Here is a 24769-nt window from a genome sequence, read left to right as displayed (position 1 = left end):
CCTCGTCCATCTGGTTCTCCTCCGACTCTGCAAACGATCGCATTATAGTCGCATTAGCGACGTCTATAGAATAGCACAAAAAGCAATGAAAATTCAAAAGAGCCAAATGCACTCAAACATGGGTTCATTGCGTAGAGCTCGATTTTAGATGAATTTTGGTCCTGGTCTTGTATTTTTCTGAGTTATATGAATTAGTTATGAATTTTCGAAGTTTCAATCATTTCTGAAAATGGGAAAAGGTTGAATTAATATTGTGCTGACATGTGTCACGCTCCTGTTGGTCCATGTGGCATGCTGACATCAGTATGATGTTAGCATGACGTCATCGTCTCGGTTCTGGTACTGACAGGTGGGTCCAGAGCTGTTGACGTCAGCAGCTGACGTCATCGTGACATCATCATGATGTCACATCAACTGTGTTTGTCACTGACAGGTGGGACCCGCATGACGTCAGCATGACGTCACCCACTGACAAGTGGGTCCCGCGGCTCTATGTCGCTGACTTGTGGGCCCGATCAACCAGGCCGGGTCCAAACTGGGCAGGATGGGCCTGGATACGGGCTTGGATTCAGGCCGGGCTTGGCCCAACACGTGTCAATCTCTGGTTGCGCCACGTCGGCTGCTGGATACCCATTGGGTTTTGTCCACGGGCTCGGCACAGTAGGATGGTCCATGGTGGACTATCCACAGTGGGTCTATGGACCACAGCGTGGTTCATCATGGACCAAGTCCATCTTCTCCCTGTTTCTCACAGCTCACGGTGGAACGTGAGCACAGCACGGCTGCTTCTTCTCCTTACCCCTTTCTCCTCTGTTTCTCCCACGGCAGCGCTCTCGCCAGCGGTGAGCTCGCACGCGGCGCGCTCTGGTGGCTCGGTTGGGCTGCGAGGGTGACTACGGAATCACAGGGCCATCACGAGCATGTTAGTGGGGTCGTAGCGGGGTCACATCGCTCCGGGAGGCCGGTGTGCGTGGAATGGCGGCGCGGTAGACATGGCCGCGGTGGCGCTGTGCACCGAGGCTTCGGCAAGGGCTCGATGGGGCTCAAACGGCTTCCACGTGATACAGCGGCCAGGGCAGGGATGTCCGGGGTGGCGCCAAGGGCTCGGGCAAAGCCGGCCGGTGGAGGCCTAACAGCGACGGCGGTCGGTGGTGTAGGGGCTACGGCATCAATTGGAGCCAAGGAAGGTTTCATTCCCCAAATCGGGGTCTAGGGCGAGCCAAAGGACTTGATCAACAATGGTCAAGGGCGCAACGGAGTCCGCACCGTGACGAGGTGCGCGGCGGAGCTCCAGCGGTGATCCAACATGGCTACGATGGCGCGAACTAGGGCAAGGCAGGGTTTCTCGCCCCATCTTCGAGGCGGCTTGGTGTACAGGGTCAAGGCGAAGCTCTACGGCCGATCCTCGCGTCACAGGGCGGCCGGAGATGGCGGGGACTCTTGCGGCACGGCGACGCTCTGGAGCGCGTGCACACTGACGAGGCGGGGTTGACTGAGGCGACCGAAGCTCCTATTCCTCCATCTTCTTGTGCGTGAGGCGTCCTACAGCAAGGCGAAGCTCTAAAGGGTGAGGTTGCTGCTTATGCGGGCCTCTGGGGGTCGGAACGGAATGAAGCCATGGTGGTCTGCGGCCATGGCGTGCAGGGTGGTCGTGTCGGTGTTCCTGAGCCACTAGGGGTCAGTGAGGCCAGGCCTTGGGCTTGTGCGCATGCGGTGCATGTGCAGCGTGTCCAGGAGCGGAAATGCTCCGCCTCTGCGTCCCCTAGGTGCGGGAACACGGTGGCGTTCATGGCGAGTACGGCTAGTGCGGCGAGCGGCAAACGACGTGGCTCACCGTAGGGTTTGTGGCGGTAGGATGGCGGTGCGGTGGCGAGGCGAGGCAGTGATGAGGCGATGCAGTGTCGTGCCGAGCAGCTACGTCGTCGTAGCAGATTGGGGCGGCGCTCCTGGCTCCGACGAGGTCTGGTTCCGCTCCTCCTTCTCCGTTCCTCCCCTTCCTTCCTTCTTGTTGTGGTGTTCTGGAGTGCCACCAGCGGCGGCGGGGTTGATGGGAACCCTAGGGCACTGAGGTGTAGTTTTATAGGCGGCTGGTGAACACTGTGCGCGGCAGACGGTGATCAAGGCGTCGGGGCGATCAGGCGGATGCAGGACGCTTGAGCGGTCGCTGTCGATCCTCGGGTGAGCTCTAGAGGTCAGCGGCAGGCGCCAATTTGCCTTCACAGCCAAGGCAGGGCGGGGAGCAGGGGTGCGGCAGTGGCATGTGCTCTGTCGCGGCCGTTGGCGCGCGTGGCTGGGTCACACAATTCGCGTGACTCGTGGGTCCCACGAGTGCTGTGCTGGCGTGCGCGAGGTCGTCGGATGGCCAGGGGGTGGAATCGGTCGACGGGGGAGTGCGCGTTGCGCGTGCGCGCTGTGCCATCCGGCGACCGAAACAGAGGCCCGAGGGGGGGAACCGGTGGAAGGGATGACAAGTCGGTCCCACTTGTCATCCGCTGCGGGGAAAAGAACAGCGCACATGACGTGTCCCTGCGCGGGCCGTGATCGTGGGCCGGTCTGGTGGCTTGTTGGGCCGGTTGGGTTGGGCTGGCTCAGTTTCCCTCTCTCCTATTTCCTTTTCTTTTTCTATTTCTTTTTGTATTACGTTACACTTCTTTCATGTATATAAAATCAAAGTGGCATATTTCTCCTTTGGTATAATGTCCCATGGTGATAAACATTTTTTCATAGTATATGTTGGGATATTAATCCCATGTTAGTACATTTATTTATAAATAAATATTTGTTAGCTTTTATTAATCAATACATAAACCCAAATAAAATCCAAATCACCATGTTGAATATAATGCAACTTGATGTATGCTATGTGGTAAAATAAATTCAAGGTGATGAGGTGAGATACTTGTGCAAGTCATGTAGGTTTAGTTAGATTACGACTAATGCAACACTTAGGGTTAGCTCCTACAAATATCATTCCTCATTACATGGAGTTTTTGAAGAAAAAAATTTATAGTTGGAATTTTTAGTGTGTGGATTTTTAGGTTGTTACAGCCCGCGCTGGAACAGTGGGCAATCGAGCCGAGAGCAAGGCAATCGTGACTTTCCCTTTTTTTCATGGTCCAGTCAATCACGCCCCGTCAATCACGTAGCCTTCCAACGTACAGATGTATTTTCGTTTTCTTAGATATGGTAACGCGAGCATGGAGCGTGGCGTTTTTACATCAAGAATCTTATACTATTTCTAAATTATCATAATCATTTATATATATTTTTTCTCTCCTGTACATTTATATCTAGAACTCTTTCCTAGTTTTTATTTTTTTCCCACCCTCCCACCTGTCAGGACCGAGAGTTTTTTTTCGCACGGATGGGAGTAGGAGCGAGGAGTGTGGGATCGCAGCAGGTAGAATCATGGACCTACATTGGAATGTCGCACTAAAAAGTATTCGCTCTTTAGTCTTTTTAGTTATGACTATGTACTACATTTTTCTGCCGGACGACTGTGCCTGACAAATAACTTGCTTTTGTCGGGTACTCTTTCAATCCTAAATTATAAATCATTTTAACTTTCTTACAAAGTCAAATCATCTCAAATCTGATCAAATTTATATAATATACTCCCTATGTCCAGAAAAGAACGCAATTATGGAAAACATGCCGGTCAATCTAGTTGAAGTTTGACCAAATTTATAGAAAATAATATTAGCATTTATATTTCTAAATAAATTTATTATAAAATTATATTCTATAACTAATCTAATTATGCTTATTTTGTTTCTTGAGTGTTGGTACTTTTTATATATAATTTTGTTAAAGTTTGAATTGTTTGACTCTTCGGGATGTGAGAATTGCATCTTTATGTGGACCGAGGAAGTAATAAATAACAATTATGATACCAAATAAGTATAATTAAATTCTTCATTAATTATATTTTCATGTACCTATGTGATACCATAAACTTTTATATTCATATTTTCATCGTATACCTATTTGATAGCATAAATTTTTATAATTTTCTTTAATTTTGACCAAACTTAAGATGTTTTTGACTCTTCAATGACTTATAATATAAGACGGTTCGTCAAAGGGACCCAGCAAATTTCGTGTCGCAACCTAAACGAAACACCGTGCTCGGATATTCTAGTTTCCGATAACTGCAAGAGCATGCGGCGACGCAATCCAAACGCGTTTGTACGCACCATCTATAACTAGTACTTTTTCTATCCTAAAAATAATATAAATATCGTTTTTTGAGAAGTTAAATATTCTTAATTTAAAAAATATGTATAAACAATATTAATATTTATGAGATGTAATAAGTATTATTTAATTAATCATTAAATATATTTTTTAATAAATTTAATTAGAAATCTAAATATAGATAATATCTTATTAGATTTTTTTGATTCGCTGCGTCCCATCTGCCCTGTCCATGGATGGGATGTGAATTTCGTGTGATTTGTTGGCCGGGAACGAGGTGTCAGACCTGCAGGGAGACGCAGAAGCAACTGCCGAGCTTCATTTGGATGCAAACATTTTTAATGTATCGGAGAAATACTATAGTTTTATAAAATACTTTGATTTTTAAAAGTTACCAGACGTTTGGATGCAATAAATTTCGTAGTCTCTAAAATCATAATTTTGTCTAAACTGTAGGATTTTTTTTAGTTTTAAAAACTCCACTCATGACATCTTTTTTCTAAACCACGGTATTATGTCTCTTTGACTTATAAAACCATAGTTGTATGATACTACAGTTTTTGAAAATCGAATCATCCAAACAGGCCCTTAGGCCTTTCTAGATACATTATTTTAATCATGTACTATCTAAATATAGTATATCTAAGTATGTAGCAAAAGTTATATACCTAAAAAAATTATAATATATCTTATAATTTGGAATGATGAGAGTAGTAACTAGGCTTACTTTGGTCTGAAGACCGTCACGAAAACCGTGCCCTGACGAATAACTAATACATACTCCATACGGAGTGGTAACTAGTGTAGAGTCCGGATGGCGGACTAGAAGAGGACGGGAGTGAATAGTTACTTAATGACGTCGGCTAAACGAAAAATAAGAAAATAAGTTAATCGGTCTAGCCAAGACTACACTCTCTATCTGTCACAAGCATATTACAAAAGATACTACAAGATGTATCAAGGTGCCGATCTAGAGGAAACTTACCTAAATAAGTCTAGTTGGTAAGGTCACATAAACCTATGCAACTCGTCAACTAAGCCCACTGAGAGCTCCTACACATACTAGTAAGCAAAGCGCATAAAACACAAGCACTACTAGCGCTACTCACTAGTTACACTACACAAGCACAACTAGAGAGCTATAATTACTTAACCACAAAGATTAAGCTAAGCTACTTAGCTACATATAAGCTAACTAACATAAGAGAGCATCTAAATACACTAGACAAGTTAACTAGCTACACTAGAGGAACAACTATACACTAGTACAAGTACAAACAACTAATACAAGCTAGTGTTAGAGAATTGCAAACCAGCAGAAAGATGATGACACAGTGATTTTATCCTGAGGTTCGGTGGTTGACCAACCAGTTAACGCAATTGAGGTAAGCCAAGGTTGTTACCGATCCTCTTGCTAGTGGCAAGCCCGCAGGTTTGTTCTCACCCCTCGAGGTGTGCTCCCAACGTGAGCTCTAGCACTCGATCCGGACGAACCACTTGGCACTCTTCGCACCTTGCTTCTACTAGAGTTGATCTTCATGATCTCCCGCGGGGCAAGCACAACAACGCTATAGTTGTCGTTATTTGACGTGGCAGTCCGCTATAGCAGCCCAAGTCTAAAACATAACTGGCTCATTCTTGATTTAATATTCATTTGATCAAGAACCAACTTTATGAATACAATTAAATATATATTTTTTTAGATAAAGGAATATTTCATACCCGGCTTCATCTACCTCGCGGTAGAATCAGGCCAATTATTACAAGATCTTGGTTTATAATCAATATTCAAAGGACAATTCTTGGCACCTCACAGCCACAAACTAAGAAAACAACCCATAAAAGAAAGTCCAGACTAAGACAGACCAATAAACCTATTTGACAACCATCCATTGAACTAAAAAAATGCAGAGCGGCTGTCTCCAAACGTTGACCAGCAAGAAGGAGCTGTTGTCGTGTGTCGTCATGCCGCTGCAGTCTGGCCCATTGCCTTAGCCAATAAGTTCCCCTGAATAACACCTGCAAAAAGGTTTTTGGTTTACATTTGTCAAAAACTACCTCATTTCTTGTTATCCATATTGTCCAACATAATGCCTGTTGCTGTAGTTAATAACAACGAATTATGTCTTTTACTCCCTCCCTTAGACCAATTTGCAAATAAATCATCAATACTAAGAGGTGGAGATAAGCCAAACATTAAATGTACAGCGCGCCATAAGAATCTAGCATGATAGCATTGAAAGAAGAGGTGTTGAATTGTTTCTGGATAATGGCAAAAACAACAACTCTTATCACCATTCCAGTTACGTCTAGCAAGATTGTCCTTAGTCAAAATAACACCTCTCTTTAAGTACCACAAGAAAATTTTTATTCTTGATGGTATTTTAATTTGCCATAAATCTTGGGACACCCTGACCCCGTTATTAATTAACGCAGCATACATAGATTTTACAGAAAAAATGCCTGATGAATGCAAAGACCAGATAAACTTGTCCCTTTCCCCCTGTAAGTTCAAATCTTGTAATGAAGCAACAATTCTAAGCCAATCCCACAAATTTCTACCAACCAGATTACGGCGGAAGGAAATATTAAGCGGGGCTGATGCAAGTACTGATGCTACAGAGTCCTGTTTCCTTCTCACAATATTGAACAACGCAGGAAATTTATCTTTTAATGGTTTGTTCCCCAACCAAGTATCAAACCAAAATCTAGTTTGAGATCCGTCTTTCACCTTAAAGGTACCGAGGCTCAAAAAAGTATCTTTAACCTTCATCAGGCCTTTCCAAAAATGAGAATCCGTTGGTTTTTTTTGTGCAACACCCAAGTGGTTTGTCTTTTAAATATTTATTTCTCAACAGTTCTTGCCACAGACCCTCCTCATTTAGCAACTTGAACAGCCATTTGCTCAGCAAACACTTATTCTGTATATCCAGATTCTGTATTCCTAAGCCTCCTTGGACTTTTGGTTGGCACATAAATTCCCATCTAGCCAATCTAAACTTACGTTTGTGTTGGTCGCCTTGCCAATAGAATCTTGACCTAAAGCAGTCAATCTTTTCTAAAACTCCCTTCGGAATCTCGAAAAAAGATAGCATAAACATCGGTAAGCTTGAAAGCACCGAGTTTATTAATACCAAGCGACCACCCACCGAAAGCATCTTTCCTTTCCAGCCACTAAGCTTATTCTCAATTCTCTTTTCAATTGTTAACCAATCTTTGTTACTTAATTTCCTAGTATGCATAGGCAAACCCAAGTAGCGGAAAGGGTATTTGCCTATCACACATCCAAACAACTGCGAATAAAATGCTTCATAATCTTTAGCCTTGCCGAAACAAAAAATTTCACTTTTGTGAAAATTAATTTTGAGTCCAGACAATTGTTCGAAGGTGCTTAAAATTAATTTCATATTAGCTGCCTTCGCTACATCGTGGCTCAAAAAGATCACTGTATCATCCGCATATTGTAAGATAGATAAGCCACCTTGAATAAGATGAGGGATGACTCCATCAATTTGTCCTGCTTCCTTGGCTCTAGCAATTAGTATAGCCAGCATGTCCGCCACTATGTTAAATAGTATTGGCGACATCGGGTCACCTTGCCTTAAACCTTTTTTAGTTTGGAAGTAAGAACCCATTTGGTCATTTACCTTAATATTAACATTACCTCCCTGTGTGAACTGCTGCACCCATGAGCACCATTTACCACAAAAACCTTTCATCCTTAAAGTTTGCTGTAAAAAATTCCATTTTACTTTGTCATAAGCTTTTTCAAAGTCAATTTTGAATATTATCCCATCCTGTTTTTTAGAGTGTAATTCATGAATTGTCTCATGAAGAATTACTGCTCCTTCCATAATATTTCTTTCCGGAGAGAAAAGCGGTTTGAGTTGGACTAATAATCTTCTGGGCGATGGTAGTTAATCTATTGGTTGCCACTTTGGTAAAAATCTTGAAGGAAACATTTAACAAACATATGGGTCTATATTGTTGAATGACCTTTGCATCTTTCATTTTTGGTAATAAAATTATATTACCAAAGTTAAGGCTGTGTAGAGGCAAACTCCCAGCATGGAATTCCATGAACAGAGCCATGAGATCATCTTTTAATAGATCCCAGAAGACCTGATAAAACTCTGATGGGAATCCATCTGGTCCCGGCGCCTTATTATGTTCCATCTGAAACACCGCAGATCTGACTTCAGATTCAGAGAACTCCTCTATCAGATACTCATTTTCCAGATTAGATACCTGTGGAATATCTTGAACAAGGTGCTCATCTAATTCCACATTAGATCTATCCGGAGGACCAAAAAGATTTTTATAATAGCTGGTAATATGCTGCTTGAGCTGAGCATCACCCTCTATTATAGTATCTCCATCCTCCAGCTGGAAAATCCAAGTTTTCCGGTGTCTACCATTCGCCAACAAATGAAAATATTTAGTATTGGCATCACCTTGAATAAGATGCTTTACTTTGGCTCTTTGGTACCACTTAAGTTCCTCCTCTCTAAGCAATTCAGCAAGTCTCTCATTTAAAACATATTTAAGATTTAATTCTGTTCCATCAAGCATAACGTTTTCCGCCTTTTTATCTAACTCATTTAATTTATCTAGAAGCTCTTTCTTCTCTTTCTTATAAGCACCACTTACATTCTTTCGCCCACCCTCTGAGATGTTGACGCAGCCTCCTAATCTTTGCTTGCCACCTCTCAAGGGGACTACCTTCGACCTCCACATTGAGCCAAACAGCTCGCACCATATCACAAAACCCTTCTCTAAGCAACCACCCCAATTCAAATTTGAATTGTTGTTGGTAAGTCAGAGAAGAAGTATTTGTGTTGCATAACAGTGGAGTATGATCCGAAATCTCTCTGCTCAAAGCGTGAACAGTTGTAAGTGGATACTTGGCTTCAAAGTCTGTACAAACTAAAATTCTATCCAACTTTTCAAAAGTTTTATTTTGCAAATTATTTGCCCAGGTGAACTTTCTACCTGTCAGCTCTAACTCTCTTAAATTTAGAGTATCGATAACCGCATTGAAAAGAAAAGGCCATCTATCACTGTAATTACTATTATTCTTCTCAGTTGGGCTACGAATAATATTGAAGTCACCACCCATTATAATAGGTACGGTCTCCTTCGAACATACTCTAACCAATTCTGATAAGAATTGTGATTTGAACTCCTGCTGTGCTGGGCCATAAACTAAAAATAAATTAAATTTAAAATCATCTTCTTTATGGCGTAATTTAAATCTAATAAAAAAGTTACCCTCTTCTATCTGACCAATATAAAAAATTTGAGGATTTATCCCAAGAATCATGCCACCAGATCTACCTCTCGGAGCCATGCAATGCCAAAGAAAATCTCTACCAGCGCAGATATTATTCAATGTTGTTTGCGGGAAACTGGCCCTCCCAGTCTCTGATAAAGCAATAAAATCTAAATCCTTTTCTTTTGTCAAGTCAGATAGAAATCTGTATTTCTTTGAATCTGCGAACCCGTTACAATTCCAAAAAATTCCTTTCATCTTGAACAATTTTTATTTTTTTATTGTTTCTCTTTGGTTTAACCTTCTTAGATCGTGATACAGGGGTCTACAGACACAAAGGGTCGCAGCCCCCATCACAAAGATCTTCAGCAATATCAGCACAAATTAAATTTAGCATCTCTAAGTCCACGGTTTCTTCAACAGAGCAAACAGTAGAAGTATCATCAATGACATCATTCTGAATATTTAACACATTACTCGAAGTTATTCTACTGGATTCAAGATCTTTTAAATTTTTAATTGATTCTGAAATTTCCTGTGCATTGGACCCTAAAAGAAACACCTAATATACTAGCTGACTGCAACATAATAGAATCATCAAAAGAATCAAAAGACTGGGTTTGAATTTCTTTACCTTTGAGTGAAGAGTTTTCTAGATTTTTCTGCGCTTTTAATTTCGAAGCTTTCTCCAAAGAATCTTGCTCCTGATGTAGACGCGTTCCTCTTGCTAGATCTCACTGGTGACACTGTCCCACTACCCAGTCCTTTATTCAGCATACTAGTTTTCCACTGTGCAGAGCCATCTGGAGTAATTCCAGTCTGGGAGAGCAACACCCTAGGCTTAACTGAATTTTCCTTGATCACCACTAAGTCCTCCTGGACAGCGGTTGCCTCTGTACTAATATCAGCCATTAGCGCAGCCAGCTGCTCAGTAGGCGCACCTGCGGCAGTGTTATTCCCCTGCTGTCCGCTCGGTGGCACTGATGCATTAGACTGTTTCTTAGGTACTTGTCCCTCTGGTTCCTGTTTCTTTTTGTCAGCATCATGATCCATATCCTCCGGATCCCCTTCTGGATCTTCATCCTCGTCCGTGGTAGAGTCCATGTCTATGACCTGGGGCTCACCATCAGACATGTCTTTCTCCACTCTGAATTGTAGCTCATAAACAAAATCCCCAATGACAACATCCACTAGATTTGGGATAATATCAGGATTCAGCACTGCTACTTTCATTCTGGTCCTTCCATATTTTTTTGTGAATTTCATATCCACCGCACGAGGAACTCCTAAAATTGTGCCAATTGCCCAAATAATAGGGAACTCTCGAAATTCTTTTGGAAGGCCCCTAAATTGCACCCACACTTTATCAATTTCATATTTATATACCTCATTTTCAACCCCCTTCTCGAATCGGATCTTTCCTTTCACGGTCTTAGTATCCATTGGGCCCCAGTTCATCATGTGGTTAAGCACTTCAGATGTGGGAAAATTAGTGATAAAGGCATCAGTACCCTTTTCAGAAATCACCCAACTATTTCCAGGTAGTAGTTTGTCCAGTTCCACTGCTAATTGATCAACAGTAAGAGAACCTTCCAAAACACGTACCACAGCTGATTTATCCTCTGAAGTTAATTTTGGATTTTCTGCCACAGGTATAAAATAGAAGCCCAAACCTTCTACTGCATAACCGCAAGGTATAGCAGTAGAGTTTAGATTTTTCAAATTTGGACAAACTTTCTTGACATGATCACCAAAACATAAATCGCAACAAAGCACCGTGGTACAAACGGACATTGTATGACCTTTAGTATGGCAACGATAACAATAAGGTTTACCCTTGCTTTTATGGTTCCCTCCTTTATGAGATGACTCTGGCACATCTAGCATTGCATGAGCAGGATTTAAAATTGGTGGGACAGTGTTCACCAGCTGATTGTCAATTGTAGACGGCGTCGCCTTGCCCGTTGTAGTTTGTACATTGATCTGCATCACGGGGTTAGGCACAGGTCCATGCGCCTCACCCCCCTGGACTCCAGCTAGCCCCCCATTCGCCTGACCAGGGTGACCACCAGCTGCAGCACCTGTTGGTCGAGGATGGCCGCCAGCTCCTGCACCAGCCGGCATTGGTTGGCTGCCTGTTGGTGCTCCGGCCAGCTGCGGCTGGCCACCGGCTGGTGCGCCGGCCGGCTGCGGCTGGCCATCCCCTGCCGCTCTGACCATTTGCTGTGTATGGGCAGCCGTAGTCGTGCCACCTGGTTGGAAGGCCACTTGCCCTCCCGCTGCAGCTCCAGTCATCATTGGCTGTCCACCAGACACGACCCCAGCTGACTGCGGCTGGCCACCAGGCATTACCCCGGTCGGCTGCAGCTGTCCACCAGGGGGCCCTCCAGTCGGATGATGACCCGCACCAACAGCAGCTCCTGCTGCCCCGGCGTGGAAGCCATGGTAGGCCCCGGATGGCGCCCCGGTCTGCTGGAAACCTCCGTGATTAGGTCCATAACCCTGTCATCTAGGGTTCCAATTTCCACGGCCACAGTGCGCGCCATAGCCCTCTCTGAATCGACCACCTCCACAGCTGTGGCCATGGAAGACGGGATTATGATTCCCGTAGCCGCCATGGCACCGTACCCGCGGTTGCGACCACGCGGGTAGGGCTGGTTGCGTCCTCGACCTCGTCCCGCCAACCCCGGATCGAAGCCGGGTTGAAAGCCTGGATTGTAACCTGCTCCTCGTCCTCTTCCTCGACCACCAAAATCACCTCCATTAGCACCCCCAAACTCTGCCATTTTTTTCCCTCACGCATGACTTCGGCGTATGAGGGTTTGGTGCTTCGTGGCGGCGATGTCTTCTTTTTCTTCGCGACCTTTGCTACGCGTTTGGTTCTTCGCGACCTTTTTCTTTGGGCCTGACCTGGGTTTTTTGTTTTGAAAAATGGAAGGCGAGGCCGTGAGGGGTTGGTGATATCGCTGTCGTAGGTGGCTAACATGTGCGGTTCCCGTTTCGCAAATGTTATTGCGCGCGGAGTCGCGCTCGCGGGGAGCGAGCGACCCTGCCGCGGCCTGGCCCAGTTTTGTTCTCTAGTTTTTATTATTACTTCCCCGCGAGCGACCCTGCCGCGGCCTAGCCCAGTTTTGTTCTCTAGTTTTTATTATTACTGGGTAGTACGTCTGTACGTTGTTACGAGACAACTAATTTTTTTTACTAAAAATACACGGATCACATGATAAGATAACATTGCTTTGAAAATAAATTCCAATGTTAAAGTGGCATTTAATCTAAAAAAGCAAAGTTCGTAAAATTAACACAGTCACGGAGAGCGCGGCGTCGTAGGCACACAAACTCTACCATATAGATCTTTTCGTGATGCGGCTAAGATAACGTTTTATATTAGCAGGAAGAAATCTCCGATATCCATTTCTTTCGTGCGCAAATAAATCCACGAATAAGTTTCGTTGTATCTCCATACCATCATGTACATAGGTTCAAGTATATATGTAAATATTAGTGCCTGTCGCATGGGTAATACTACGTATCTTAGAAAATGTCTCATAAAATCTTAAAACAAAGTATGTTATACTCACCATATAAATATGTATGTCTTTAGGTCTATTCCACGCAGACATATACTCTGTGGCAAGATTCACCATCAGCAATAAGGTATCCACTTGAGCGTTTGTGGCAAGATTCACCATCAGCAATAATATAGATTCACCTCTATTTTCTAAGCTCCATGTACATCATGTTTTACCTTCAGTTTTATCTTAAAAAATATTACAAGGTACAATAATATATGCAAGAGATAGAGCCTGCCAGATTCACCATGAGCAATAATATAGATTCACCTCTATTTTCTATGATAAAATTGAAGGTAAAATATGATGTACACGGACTTTAGAAAATAGAGGTGAATCTATATTACTGTTGATGGTGAATCTTGCCTTCAGAACCCCTTCAATGTAAGACTGCACCCAAAACTCCTAACAAAATTGTAACTGTGGTCAATTCTGCAGTGACAGTAACTCTCAAAATAAATCTATAGTGACTATATGATAAACTCCCTATGCCAAATCCTTCCCAATCAACCAACAGCCACATGTGGTATACATCATCACTCGCGTTGTGGTTTTGAAGAATGTTCATAATACAACTTGAAGGCACTATTTTCCAGATAATTCAATATGGTTTTGAAGGCACTATTTTCTACAAAATGAACATTTGATCGCACTTGCTTATTTTAAAGATAGTGTTACGTTCATTATCAGGTAGCGAGCTAGTAACCATAAGGCATGAGAATAGATGAATCACCTTTGCTAGTGCTGAGATGGAGTCGTCGGCGTACTTGTATCAGGTCCAGACTCTGGAGCTGGCACAAAATTATTTAGTATCTGTACTTGTACAATGGACTTAATTCTACAAATAAACAAAGCGCGTGAGAAGAGATGAATCACCTTTGCTATGGTTGAGATAGAGTCGATGGCGTACTTGTATCAGCTCCAAACACCGGAGGTGACAGAAAATTATTTAGTACTACAAGTAAACAAAGCTCATTCTGAATAAACATAGATATATTTATCACGACAATAGTTGTAGAATGGATCATCATTACAAGTTTAACTAAACCAAAATAAATTATATTGATAACTTATTGCAATTTATTACTGAACCAAGAGATAATACAGACTACTTATGATATACAAAGGATTGGAAAACACTGATTCAACACCGGAGAACTCGGTTAGCTCTGCATTGGAACTTGTTGAAGCACAAGCTTGCTGCTTAATTTAATGGTTTGCTCGGCACAGGAATTACTTGCTTTAACCCTTATCTCTGCTTGCTCTTTGCTTTTATGGTTAGCTCGGCACAAGAATTTGTTGCTTTAGTTGTTAGCTCTGCATCAAGAATTTGTAAATCATTCAACCAGGCATGCAGACTTCAATAACCTTAATTCAAGTCTCTTGTGAAATTTTACTTAAATTTGGATGGCACTTGACCAAATCTATAAAATATGGAGTGTTGAACGAACAACAAAAGATCAGAAGATCGAACAATATATCATTTTAGTGTATAGAATATAATCAATATAAAATAACTTAATTTGTAGAGGCATTTTATGAAATATAGGTAAATGCCCGTGAGTTGCAACGGGAGCGTGTGTCTGTTATCTAAAAGATATACTATCATGATGTTGATAACATCAATATCAATATTATATAAGTCTTCATGAAATATATTGTACAGTTAAGAATGTAGTCTCTCAATAGTTCTACGAGGCGAACTTGTTGCTCTATGTGTACTATTGGTTGGCTAATTTTACTTAGTATTCCATAGTGTCATGATTAGATGACTAAAACCATAATGAAAATTAGATATTAATAAAGTCTACAATTATATAAAAGGAGTTTTCAGAGTTTCGATGACTTCAACTGCTTCTGCTCAATTTTTTACTATATATCAGACCACAACATGATATTGAATTACCATCTGCTGACAAAGATTTCAACTGCTACTGCTCAATTTTCTACTACTATCTCATGGTGAAAAATAGTGTAGATGTCCAACGCACGGTGATGCAAGCAAGTATATTACAGATTGATGACCAACATATAGTGGTAGATTGAAACATGCATGCAAGACTGAAAGGAATAACTTCAAGTAACAAAACTGTAAAATTGAATTTGTCGGACAGGAGCAGTGGTAGATCTAGGAAGACCTAAAAATGAAGTTACTCTGAGATGCAAGTGAACTTACCAGGTTTGCGAATTCGTGAATGACTACAAGACCCAAATTGTTTGTTGTTTCAATATCTGTCCAGTTTGTCTTGATGAATCCAAATCCTGAAATAAAGAATGCACCACTAAAAAACCACTCAATATTATGGTGACGATGTACAGTACGTCTGCACCACTGAAACCCATACTGATAGAGCACCCGACACAAACTAAGCATTCCAATGCAACAAGCAAATGGATTTGGTTGCATCACGACTTCACGACTCACGGCCGTTAGGGGCACCGCTGCGAGTACACCAGTGCTAACAAGAAGCACGGCGCCCTGTACCTATTGGTGTGGTCAGGAGCACCTCCATGACCTCGATGCGCCCGTGAGGTTGTATGCCCACACCCGCGTCATAGCATAGTACACGGTGTTGGGCCTCATCACGGGACACAACCAGGTGGACGCGGCCACGAGCACGACGGCGTCACTGATGTCTTCTGTGGCCTCCCACATCTCCCCGCAATCGTTGAGCACGCGCACCACAAACCCTTCTCCTCCCGAGGCCGCCAGGTGGACCAGCTCCACCTACATCAGCTCGCCGGTAGAAACTGAAGCGAACATACAACAGCATCACACGCTGCACTCAGCAGGCAGCTTTCCTCACGATGTCAGAAGTGTGGTGAGCTACCATCCCTAGATTCATGTGCTCACCATCAACCAAATCATCATCACCTCTCGAGAACCCTATCAAGATCCAAACACACAAAACAAAAAGAACATGCTACGGTGCTAGCAATAATAATAATCTCTATTAATTAATCATGTACCGCAACCAACAATCCTCACGATTGGCCCTCGTCGTGATGGCTACCTACTCTACTCCCAGGTGAGGAAGCCGGTGACGAAGGCTAGCTCCTTGATGGAGTTGGGGTCCTTGGGCCTATCCAGGAAGTAGACGTGCCGCTCGCCGGGAGTCTCGTATTGCTCGATCTCCCCGTCCCACATGTTGCCGTTGAGCGCCGCCGCCGCGTACGCTAAGCCGCGTGGCCGGAAGTCATCCAGACCTGATGACGTGATCGCCACACGCGAGCTTGCCAGCTTCCGCCACTGCGATGCCGGCATCGACAGCGGGTCCACCCGTAGGTCATCGATGTCGTACCACTCACCGCAGATGAAGGACCACGTCGCCTCGTACTGGTGCCGCCTCGCCGGGTCCATCGTCTCCCCAGCCATTGCTACTTCCCCCAGAAGTAAGGGTCTAGGAACAGGAACCCCCGCGTGCATGGCCATTTGTGCGCGATGTTGGCGCCAGCACTGTCCCCGATGACGAAGAGCCAGGACAGCTTGGCCTGGTCCCATAGCCACGGCTCCAGCCCTGACACGGCTTTCTGGGCCACCCAGTTGAGCGCCTGCCATGAGTCGTCGTACGCCATCGGCTTTTGGTGCCCCAGCGCCAGGCGGTACTCCACGGACACCACCACCACGTGCGCCTTCGCCGCCACCCCATTCAGGTACGCGTGGTACAGCGGCGTGAACACCGACTCGATCACAAATGCGCCGCCATGGTAGAACACCATCACCAGGTGCCTGCCCGATGAGCGAGAATGAGGGAGGCCACGCGATGGCGATGACTGTCGTGCGAGATGGATGAGTCAGAGGATGGGGGGGCTACGAGATTTCCTTCCCAAGATGGCGAGGCACGATGTTTCCTTCCCGAGATAGCGAGGCCTTTGCGTGAGGTTTCCTTGTGTCGGTGTTTCGAATAAGCACCGGCAAGTAAATTTATAGTTATGCGCATTAGGCTCGGATGGTGCGCTAATGGACATAAGATTTATACTGGTTCGGGCTGAATGTCCCTACGTCTAGTCTGTTGCTGCTCATGTTATTAGCACCAAAAATGGTTCATAGTAGGGGGTACAAACGTTCGAGAGAGGGACTGGTCCCAAGTCTCTGATGGAAAGGTCGAAAGGATGTCAAGAGCCTGATAGCAGCTTGACTGTGTGTGATGTGTGTTGTTCGTCAAGAGTCAGTCCGTTCGTTGAAGGAAGCACGTCCCCTTTTATAGATGAAGGGGACGACTTTACAAGTGAGAGGGCTTAGATGCGTACGCTACCTAGCCTTGTTGTTCACGTCTACCAAGCCTTGTTGTCCATTCCGGTGGGTGCGAAAGGATGATAAGCGCCTACAATACTATCGATGCCACTGTAGAATGTCAGGATGGCTACAGAGTACTGCCCCGCGTAGGGTATGGACTCTGGTACAATGGTTTTGACTTACGAGCCATGCCTTGCCTTTCTCCGCACGTCTTCTGGTTCCCTCCGAACGGGGAGCCCCCGGTCGGATGGCTCCAGTCGACCCTTAGTGCGCCGGCCAGAGAAGAGCGGTGAACAGGCTTCCCGCGAGCCCCGGTCGTGGGGTCGGAGTCGCGGGGTTGGAGTAGGGAGCATTGCTGTGGGTGTCCCTCGGGCGAGACCGAGCTCATCCCTTGGGGGTCGGGCGAGGTGGAGTCAATCCCTAAGCTCTCGGGAGAGGTGGAGCTCGCCCTTATCCCTTGGGCGAGGCTAAGCCCTGTCCTCGGGGGTCAGGCGAAGCGAAGTCTATCCCTCGGGGGTCGGGCGACACGGAGTCCATCCCACGAGGGTCAGGCGAGACCGAGCCCATCCCTCGAGGGTCGGGCGAGGCGGAGTCAATCCCTAAGCTCTCGGGCGAGGCGGAACCAAACTCCCATCATTCAGGCAAGGAACGTAGCGGCGCCCTTGTCCGTCCAGAAGTTTTTGACGTTCGATGGTTATTAGTTCCACCTCCATGGGTACCCCTGTATTAGGTCCCCGATAGTAGCCCCCGAGCCCCTGGGTGAGTCGGGTAGAGTCGCTCGGGGGATGTATTCGATTTCGTTGGAGTCAATTCGCCAGAGGGTGTAGCCCCTGAGCCCCCGGGTGATTCGAGTAGAGTCGCTCGGGGGGTAGTATCGGACCCTCTGCGGGTAAGGCTGTAAGACTTGGTTTTTTGTCAACTGGATATTTTCAAGGGAAACATGGTATTCCGTTTGCGGGAATTTTATTTAGGGCTGGCGAGCTCCTGGCGGAGCTACAGACGGAGCGGGACCTCAAGCTAAAGGCTGAGGAGAGGTCCACGATGTTGTAGGAGAAGGCGAACCAGGATGCCGTGGTGGTGGATCGGGCCATCCGAGAGCGCGATGAAGCGTGTTGGGAGGCCGAGGCACGCCAGGCGAATCTTGGAGTCGAGGTGGCCCGACGGCTGGATGCCGAGGAAGTTTCTGCTGGTCTGCGCGTCGATCTCACCGAGGCATGAGGGCTTCAAGTCGAAGGTGATGAGTATGATCGCCTGTCTTCCACTGTACTAGCGGTCTATGATGACCTGCGGGTGACACAAGAGGAGGGGGGCTAGTTCCCTCGCGGTCCATGCTGCTAGTATCACGGCACGCATGGGCCAGCTTGAGGAGAGCGCCTTTTGCCTCAGGATCACCTAGGCCTTCACTGTCGCCCATTCCCATTATGCTTAGGAGATCAACCTGGTGGACAAGCTGAAAGAAGAGGTTCTCCCTTCGTGGAAGTAGTTAGTGGAATTGGTTTGAACAAGTGTCAGTGCTTTTGTGTCCTGGAAATGGTTGCGTAAGTATCGTTTTGTTTGTTTTGATCTTACCTTCTCTTTTTGCGATGAAAAAGATTTATACAATCGACCCTTCCGTTTGTTAAGACCATAGGGCCCGAGGTTTTTTTAGGGGAAACTTGATTGTGCTGGTGAGCAAAATTACCGTAGCTATCTAGGCGTGGGCCTTTTGCGGTCTTACCAGTCTATTCCACCGAACCTTGCCCCTGGTCTTGATGCGAAGAGGAGGTCAAATGTAATATTTTCTCAAAAAGAAAAGAAAGGAGGTTCCCATACCTTTATCAGCCCCCGAGTGGGTTGCTGGGGTCGGATGTTACTGGAGACCGGAGCGAGGGAGGCGAACTTATGTTTGTATTTACTCGTACCCCTTACCTTTAGACTTTGATGATTGCTGTGTGACCGTGCGTTATGAGCTTGCTAACGGGGATGTTCGAACGGAATCCGGTCCTGTTTGCTTCGCGACAGGGTCGGTGAAGCCCTCGGGGGGCATTCCGTTACTCCTTTGCCCGCCTTCCAACAGATTCCCCCTCAATGGGGTTTCTATGGGCTCGGCTAGAGGCTAGATTGAACAAAAAGGTTGAGACGACCCTACTCAGCCTAATGCGGGTCGGGTAAAGGCCGTTGAGGCTCATCTATGTTTTCTCCCCTAGCTCTTGTTTGATGCGAGGCAGCCCTGGACCCTTCGCTGGTCAGCCATCGAACCTCGGTCTCTCGATCTTGGATTGAGTGGCTCGAGCCCCCGAGCCCTTTTTAGGGTCTGCTAAGGGTCGGCCGTGTTTTCGCGCGCTACCCCATCCTCGGTTTCCATGACCGGAGGGGCTGAGTTGACGACACTTGCCTCGACGGCTCGAGTGTCGCGCTTAATGAGCTCGCTAACGGGTATGTTCGTGTGGAATCCGGATCCATCATTCGCTGACGGGGTCGGCAGAGCCCTCATGTGGCATTCCACTACTTCTAAACTCGCCTCTCGGCAGATGCCCGAGCCATTTGTTGGGCTCAGGTGGCCCGTTGGCCTCTCCTTGACGGAGATTCTATGGGTCTAGCTCGAGGTTAGAATCGAACGAGAAAGGTGGAGATGTCCCTGTTCGCTTCTGAACGGGGTCGGGCAAGGCCGCTGGGGCTCATTTCAGTTTTTCTCCCCTGGCTCTGTTTGACACGAGGCGGCCTCGAGCCCTTTGCGGGCTGGCCTTCGAACCCCAGTCAAGCGTCGCTCATATTGAATGAAGCGGCTACCGCTTCATGACGCGACACGAAGCGTTGGGATGCAAGAATTTGCATATGCAACTTTTGGATGTATGAATTTAACATATAGTTTAATCGAAACGAAAGCGGGGGTCGGTAACGTTACCTTGGTGGTATGAGCCGTGGGAAGCTCCTACCAGACGTGTCTGAGCCAGGTTTGGGTCCGACGTTGATGAGGCTGGCGTAACCTGCATAAGTATTGCTACTTTTGTTTTTGCGATTGATTTTTAAGCGATCTGCCAGCTTCCCCCGCGAAGGGGGGCTCTGCAGGTGGACCCCTCCAAACTCCTTTCGGGAAGGCGGGAGCTAAGGTTGGTAGTGTGAGGAATTGTGAACGCGATTAACACCGTAGCCATCGGGGCATAGGGTCTGGTGGTTCGTCCAGTTGTACTCATCGTTGTATTCCCACACGCTGTGCTTTTGGTTTCCCAAACATAAGGATGGGTCGGGCTAAGAGGGTGTTTAAACAAACATGCGCCCTTGGTAGCCCCCGAGCGATGTCCGTGCCCCTGCCGTTGCTGGGGTCAGAGGCCCAGTAAAGAATTTAATACTCAAAGTAAATAAACAGGGGTACTTATCTTTCAATTGGTCGTTCGTTCGTTGTTTTGCCTGGGCCACCTGATCGACCTAGGAGGCCCGTTGGACTCCCCCTAGAGGGAGGTTCCATTGTTGGGTTGTTCCACGGGCCTGCCAGGCGGCGTCCCATCGACCAGAGCGCGTCCCCTCAGATTTTTTTCGCCTTTCCTCCGCTACTGTGCCCCTTCTTTAAATAGGAAGGGGGAGAGGAGTTCTCACCCCGTTCCTAGCCAGCCCCTGAGCCGCCACCACTTCTCCTTCCTTTCCACCGAATGCGGCGGTTCCTGAGTAAGAGAGGGTGATGCGAGGGAGAGAACAACTCATAGGTCTGCTTGTGAATCCAGGAGCCGATGTCGAGCTAGAGGTCGTCCCACGTAGATGAGATGGTGCGAGCCGCCCTTGCTGTGGGCGCACCACCGCCACTCGATGGAGGAGGGGCACTAGAGGGCGCCGAGCATCATCGACCTTGCCATCATTCGTTGCGGCCTTCCTTCGGTGGGAAGCGCCTCCTGTCCCAACGCCGTTGTCGGGGTTGGAGCTGATGATGATGGCGTAGTCCCTGAACTGCCCTGGCGGAGGGGCACCATATTCATCGGCAGCGGTGCTCGACGTTGCAGATGACGGTGCCTTCGAAGATCCCACGGCATGGTGGGATGTTGCCGATGGAGAGCGTGGTGCGGCGGCCGCAGTAGTACATGTAGTAAAACTAAGCAGAGATTGTACTTGTATTGTCGATGTCACTGCAAATACTTCTTGATGCCGTATGGGAGTTTCTAGCGGCCCCTTGCCTTTCAATGCACGTCTTCTGGTTCCTTCTGAATGGCGGTCGGATGGCTCTAGTCGGCCCTTAGTGCGCCGGTCAGAGAAGAGTGGTGAGCAGGCTTCTCGCGAGCCCTGGTCGCAGGGTCGGAGTCACGGGGTCGGAGCATGAAGCAATGTTTTGGGCCAAGCCTTCCAATTGGAGAGATTGCTTGGAGACAGTTGGTGCCTAAAGCGAGTGCTCTGGTCGGAGAGGTGGGTCTACCGAGCGTAGTACTGACACCCTTCGTAGGTGCGTAAAATTTGCTCGGCGTTGGCTACTACGGTGGGCCAGTAGAAGCCCTGTTGGAATGCGTTTCCAACCAATGTCCTTGGCGTGGCATGGTGACCATAGACCCCACTGTGGATATCGCTTAGCAGAAGTTTTCCCTGTTCGCTAGGGATACAGAGCTGTAGGATCCCGGTGTGACTCCGTTTGTAGAGTTCGCCTTCTACAAGAACAAAGGACTTGGCGCGACGTGCGAGCCGTCGGGCTTCCGTCTTGTCTGCCGGTAGTGTGTCGTGGAGGAGGTAGTCGAGGTAGAGTGTTCTCTAGTCGTTGGTAGGGTTGGACTCTGCTGCTGGACCCTCTTCAAGCTCCATGACTTCGGGATCGAGCGGAGCAGTCGGCGGATCGGCCCCTGGGGTCGGATTAGACGGTCCATCGTCAGCCTGTTTCGACCCCATGTAGCGCACCGAGGGCTTGTGTTGATCGCTGGCGAAGACACCTGCTGGGACTGGCTCTCGGCCAGACGCTGCTTTCGCGAGTGCATCGGCTGCTTCGTTGAGGCATCTTGGGGTGTGATTGAGCTTGAGGCCATCAAATCTGTCCTCCAGTCATCGAACTTCTTGGCAATATGCTACCATCTTGGTGTCATGGCAGTTTGACTCCTTCATAACCTGATCGACGACCAGCTGGGAGTCACCCCTGATGTCGAGGCATCGGATGCCCAGCTCGATGGCGATTCATAGGCCGTTGATGAGCGCTTCGTATTCTACGATATTATTTGATGAGGGGAAATGGAGTCGAACCATGTACCTCATGGTGATTCGTCCTTCTCCTCTACGTCGTCTGTGGTAGGGAAAGGTTCCTTCCCCTGCTCCCCTTTGTTGAGGCCCTCGAATAAGTATTTGCGCATGAGGCCGCAATCCTTGTATAGATGCTTGGCTGGGAAAGCATGGTTTGGGCATGGCCCCTCTAGCATTTTTTCAAAGTGGTTCGGAGTGCCCTCCGTGGGCTTTCGGCCACCTTTGCGATCGGCAGTGGCCACGAGCAAGTTGTCGCGTCGTTGCTTCTTATTCTTTCTTTTGGCGGGATGGTTGGAAGCGCCTTCGCCAGCGTCCTCGTCGCGCCTCGCCTTGCCGTCGGGGCGGTCGAAGATGGCTCCGACCGCCTCCTCTCCCGAGGCATGGCTGGTGGTGATGTCTAGGAGCTCCTTGGTAGTCTACGGGCTCCTTCGCCCTAGCTTGTGTACCAAAGACTCATAGGTTGTCCCAGACAGGAAAGCTCCTATCATGTCGGCGTCGGCGACATTAGGGAGCTTGTTGCACTACCGAGAGAAGCGCCGGATGTTCCCGCGGAGGGTTTCATCGGCCTTCTGGCGGTAGTTCTTGAGGTCCCATGGGTTTCCAGGGCGTTTGTACATGCCCTGGAAGTTCCCCACAAAGATCTCCATGAGATCCGTCCAACTTTAAATGGCGTTGGACGGTAGGTGCTCCAACCACGCTCGTGTCGAATCGGCCAAGAATAGCGAGAGATTGCGAATAATGAAATTGTCATCACTCGCACCATCGACTTGACAGGCAAGCCGATAGTCTTCGAGCCAAAGCCCGAGGTTTGTTTCTCCAGAATATTTAGGGATATTGGTGGGCGGTCGGTACCTTGGTGGGAAAGCAGCGTTGAGGATGTGTCGGCCGAAGGCCTAAGGTCCTGGCAGGCTAGGGCTCGGGCTCCGGTCCTCGCCGCTGTCGTAGCGTCCGCCGCATCGGGGATGATAGCCGTGGCGGGCTCCTTCCCTTCTGTCGCCGTGGGTGCTCCTGCGGGCGTCGATGGTGCTGCGCACGTCGCGGTTGTGGCCGAGACGTTGATGTACCGAGATAGCAGAGTGCTGCCTGCCGCCTGGCGGTGTTTGGTGAATGGACGCGTCCTTAGTGGGGCATACCGAGGGCGTGCGTTGGCTGGCGTCGGGCTCATGTCACCAAGACAACGAGCTTTTGGCCTGCTGCGCCGCCGCGCGCTCGAGCAACATGCGAATCACTCGGTGGGCCCGATGATCCTCGGACGTCGCGGCCTCTGGAAGGTCGTGCAGCAAGGCTGTCGCAGCGGCGATGTTTTGACTTGCCCGAGCGAAGTGAGGGAGGGTCCTGTTGTCGGTGAGGATCCTCTGGTGTGTAGTCTGGGCCGTGGCGCGCGCACGCCCCCCCGTCTACGTGGCGTTCAATCTCATGATTGATGTCCGCGTACTCCCGGACAAGCCCTTGCCCGGCCTCATCGATCTCCAGCTTGCGGGCCCTCAGCTGCTCCATCCTTAGGCGAGATGGGGCCGTCGTCTCCTCCCTAGACCTGCCGCCAGGGTTGCTTGTCAGGGTGGCCTCTTCCCCGGAGACACTTTCGACGTGCCCCTTGGGGGTTTGCGCCATGAAGCATTCCCTGGAAGGGTGGTGGCTCCCCCTGCTGGAGTCAAAGCTAGAGGACGATCCAGGCTCCTCCGTGAGGAGCCTGTGGAGAGTCTCCATATCATGTTTAATTGCCCCCACAAACTCGCTATACGTAGGCGGCTGAACCATGCGTAGTGCCAGATGGTGGCCAGCGGTTGCCGCAGCATTGCGGAGGCCGAACGGCAACGCCGTCGAAGCGCGCCATGTGGAGCATTCCGGAGAGAGGGTAATGTGGCACGGGGCCTCCCTAGACGACTGGAGCCCAAGGGAGATGCCAGGCTGGCCCTCAAGCCTCCAGTAGCTGAAGTTGACGGGAGGGAGAGACTGGACGGCCGCATGGGTCAGTGCCAGCTCTCCACCCAGTGTGACGATGAAATCCAAGTCACCGAAACGCACGTGTGCACCTGGGACCTAGTTGATTGCGTGGTTAGCCATTCGAGGCCTGATTTGGAACGCGCAAAGGCCCCTACCTGGCACGCCAACTGTTGGTGTTTCGAATAAGCACAGGCAAGTAAATTTATAGTTATGCGTGTTAGGCTTGGATGGTGCGCTAATGGACACAAGATTTATACTGGTTCGGGCTGAATGTCCCTACGTCCAGTCTGTTGCTGCTTGTGTTATTAGCACCAAAAATGGTTCGTAGTAGGGGGTACAAACGTTCGAGAGAGGGACTGGTCCCAA

At 47.8% G+C, this 24769-nt stretch overlaps 2 pseudogenes; both read right to left on the bottom strand.

Moving 5' to 3' along the window:
• Positions 1–5985: 5985 nt before the first annotated feature.
• Positions 5986–11818, bottom strand: LOC136476548 (uncharacterized; annotated as a pseudogene).
• A 4242-nt stretch (positions 11819–16060) lies between these two features.
• LOC136476496 (probable carboxylesterase 2) lies at positions 16061–24217 on the bottom strand (annotated as a pseudogene).
• Positions 24218–24769: the final 552 nt, after the last annotated feature.

Source organism: Miscanthus floridulus, chromosome 8 (genome assembly GCF_019320115.1).
Source record: "Miscanthus floridulus cultivar M001 chromosome 8, ASM1932011v1, whole genome shotgun sequence".
Taxonomy (NCBI): Eukaryota; Viridiplantae; Streptophyta; class Magnoliopsida; order Poales; family Poaceae; genus Miscanthus; species Miscanthus floridulus.
The sequence above is the reverse complement of the archived record's forward strand: the minus strand, read 5'-3'. Positions and strand labels throughout refer to the sequence as shown.